This window comes from Geospiza fortis, unplaced genomic scaffold (assembly GCF_000277835.1).
Source record: "Geospiza fortis unplaced genomic scaffold, GeoFor_1.0 scaffold178, whole genome shotgun sequence".
Taxonomy (NCBI): Eukaryota; Metazoa; Chordata; class Aves; order Passeriformes; family Thraupidae; genus Geospiza; species Geospiza fortis.
The window spans coordinates 434,516-438,384 of record NW_005054466.1 but is presented as its reverse complement, the minus strand read 5'-3'; positions in this window follow the sequence as shown (position 1 = coordinate 438,384).

Genomic DNA, 3,869 nt, shown 5'->3' with positions numbered 1-3,869 from the left:
CTCCCTGGTCAGCCCTAGAACAGCCTTGAGATCCGTTGTGTTGTTGCTATCAAAGAGAGATTTCCACTTTTGGGAAAAATGTGTCACTTGCTCCTTGCTCAGATCCCCAGGTCCTGGCAGATGGGGATGGAAATGAAAGAGGAAAAGTGGATTGAGGCCAGCAGCTTCCAAGGATGTGAAAAGATTGGGAATCACAGAATCATGGAATGGTTTGGGTTGGAAGGGACCTTGAAGCTCATCCAGTTCCACCCCACCATGGGCAGGGACAACTTCCACTGTGCCAGGGTGCTGCTAATCCCATCCAGCCTGGCCTCCGTGAAGAAAAATGAATGATTTTGGGATTCCATCTTTAAATTCCTGTTCAAAATGCTATTTCTGGTGTGCGACCCGATTTTATTGTTCCTGCTATTCATCCTGCCAACACTGAGCTCTATTTCTGCAGATAATTTCTCCTCATCGTTTTAAAAACTTGTTTTCCCAAATGAAAATAATAAAACAACTAAAGAAATTGTAATGTTCCCCATCTCCCTAATACTCTACAGGCACGAATTCCCTTAATTTGTTCCCACTGGGATCCTATTCCAGCATCCTTTAAACAAATATTTTGCCTCGGGGTGGGGGTGAGTGGCAAATCTGCCTTTACAAGGCCTCAGCTGCTCCAGCTTCGGTTTTATGGTGCTGAAGTAAAAACTGAAGCCCCAAATGTGTGGATTGGCCATTCCAGAGTTGTAGGAATTACCATTCCCCAAGGAGCAAATACTTCAGCTGGGATTTCTGCCAGAGGGAAATTTCAGGAGCCCTCTCGAGTAAATTGAACGCGAATAAATTCGATTATTGGGTACCCGTGACTTTAGGAGGCACAAGTTGCTTTTCCAGGCTCAGTATGGAATAAAGACAGGGAATGAACTTCTGGGGCAACTCTCCCAGAAATGTGGCCACCTAAATCTTTGGATGTTCCCATTGTATCTTCTTCAAATTTTGTGAAATCCAAAGGGAAAAATCAGGCGGTTTTTTTCCGCTCGCTCCAATCTTGGAATGTGAACGAAAAATCTCAATGGAAAAATCTCAAATCGCGGAATGGGTTGGGTTGGAGATAAAAATAATCTGACCTATTTCATCCTCCCTGACTTCTCTGGAATATTGTTAATGCCAGATTCAAATTTCAGGATTTGGAGCATAATCTCTCCAGCCTCAGAGCATTTATTGATTTTCCAAGGATTTTTCTAGGAAGCCTGAGGGTGTAGGGATGAAAGATCATGGAAGGAGACAGATATGTGGGAAAAAAGGTAAATTTGGGATGACTTTTGCTCATCTGGACTGGATATTGCTGGAAAAAAAGGGCTGATTTAAAGATGATGTCCAGAATATAAAGCATGGAATATGTTTTCCTATCTGTTTTCTTCCTGTTTTAATAAGAATGGCTGTTGTTAAATCAATTCACATAATAAGTACTTTTATAATTATAGAAATTAATGCATTGGTGTTTTATTTCAGAGGGACTTTGACAAAATAATTCAATTCTCTGATTATAAAATCTGATGGAATAGGAAAATTTAAAGGAATAGTGACAATTTAATATTAATGGAAAAATGCTCAGCTGGGGGGACAGCTGCCTTTCCTAAATCCATGGAGAGCACTCAATTTTTAATTTGGGAATGGTGGAGCTCCAAACCAAAGCCTGACAGAGCAGAAAAGTGGGAATTCTCTCATTGGAGAAGTGGATCCGGAGGGATTTTCAGAGTTCTCTGACTCGGGAAGAAGTGGAGGCAAAGCTGCCCTTCAATCCTTGACATTGGAGACCTGATGGGAGGAATTTGTGCAGGAAAGAAGGAAGGAGACTTGGAAAAACACAGGATATGGGACAGACCAAGGTAAAGGATATTCCAGCTCCTTTTTCATTCCTAACAAGGCTGGAGAGGGAAGAGAAAGCACGGCAGGAATCAGCACATATAATCCATGGGAAATTCCCCACCCACTGCAAAGATAACACAATTCCCACCATGTGGGAAACAATACCCATTGTTATCCCACATGGATCTTTATTTTTCCCTGTGCCCTGAGCCCTCACGCCCTCATCTGTTGTTATTCCAACAGCGAGGAAAGAAGAACACCAGGAGAGATTCCTGGATAATTTTGGGAAATTGATGCCTTGTGCAGGCTGGCCTAGAGCAGAGGCTGGGCAGAGCTAAAGAATAAAGCAGGGATTTATTCAAAGGATCTCCTCCATGGATGCACCTTGGGCAGCACAAGAGCCCAGCCAGGGCTGCACCCAAGATGAACCAAAATGGCCCCAAAATGCACGAGCACTCCCGGGGTCTCTCCCTGGGATCAGTTCTGCTCCATTTGCATCTTGCAGTTCATTGTCCCATTCCAGCTTTAGCCCAGGCAGTCCCACCCTGCTTGTTTTTCTCTCTCCAGCCCACGGTGTTTGTGCTCTTGGGCTGAGATTTGGGTCATTTGTCCTTGGTGCCCAGCTGGAGCAGGAATTGTTTTGTCTCCCTGCTCTGTGCACAGCGCTCACCATGCCCTGATGTGAAGCTCAGACCCACACACTAAAGGAGCACAGAATCTGAAAATATAAAAGCCAAAACCTGAGGCATCAAAGTTAACATTCCTCAGCTGCATGGCAGGGTCCTGGCCCCCATGGAACTGTTGAGGGGAAAAATATTCCGTGTTCCCTGAGGACATCACTCTAATCTGGAGTCTCTTCTCCACTGCTAGCACAGAACAACTTACAAGGAAAACAGAAGTTCATTTTGCCATGATTTTCCCCCAAATTTTGGCCCAAAGAATAAGAATTCTTGGGGATCATTCCTTTAGACACCTTGGTCTCCAAAGCTCTCCCAGTCCAAGGATTTCCAAACTATGGAGTCAGATGAATTCCCAGAGGATAGGATGAGCAAAATTTCTTCCCTATGGCTGCCCTTCCCAATTTTTACTGCATGAAACAGAGATCCCAGAAGTTCAAAAATCTCCAGGGAATATGAGTTCACAATCTGAAACCTTTCCAGAAGACTGGAACAGAGCAGGACTAAATCCATCTTTCATTCCCACTGCTTTTTTGGAGTCTTGGTATTGCATCCCAGATAGTGTAAAACCAAAACTCCTGAGATCCATTTCCTTGGGGAACTTCTTGGGATTCATTCCCTTGGGGAACTTCTTGGGATTCATTCCCTTGGGAATGAGTCAAGCAAAGGGGGGTGTAACTGCCCTAAAACACATGGAATTCTCAGCTTGGAGAAAGGAGAAGAAAACCATTGAAACATGGGAAAAGCAAATTATTTCCAACAGAACATTCCCAAGACTGTGTCCAGTTTACTTTAAATTCTAATTACAACAGGAGAATGGGCAGGGAAATGGGAAGAAAGGTAAAAAAAAAAAAAATGAGGAGGATTGATGACATCAATTTTCCAGCTTGGTGCTGACCAGGGGAAGGAAAAAAATCCCCCATCCAACTCCTTTTCCTGATTAATAAAAATGGGATGGAAATTTCATGCTGTCCCAACTCCTAAACACTTCCTAAGCCACATTTGGCTCCACAGCTGCTTCCAGCCTGTTTATATTCCTGAGGAGAACATTTTTTCCAGCCCTGTCAACAATTATTGTTCCCCCTCTGAGGAGGGCAGGAATTGTCCCTCACTTTTGGATGATTAAAAAAAAGCTTTGGCTTTGAAGTGCCTTCATTTGTTGGTGCATGGAATGAGGATAAACACGGAGAAAACCTGGAGCACAGCACATGGGGGGAGGTGATGGATGGAAAAAGGATGGACTCAAGCAAGGGACATGTTGGAGCCCTGGCTGCTGAGAATTTCAGATTTCTGTGCTGCCAGGCACTGACCCCCAGGAGAACACTGCACTGACCTGAGGCT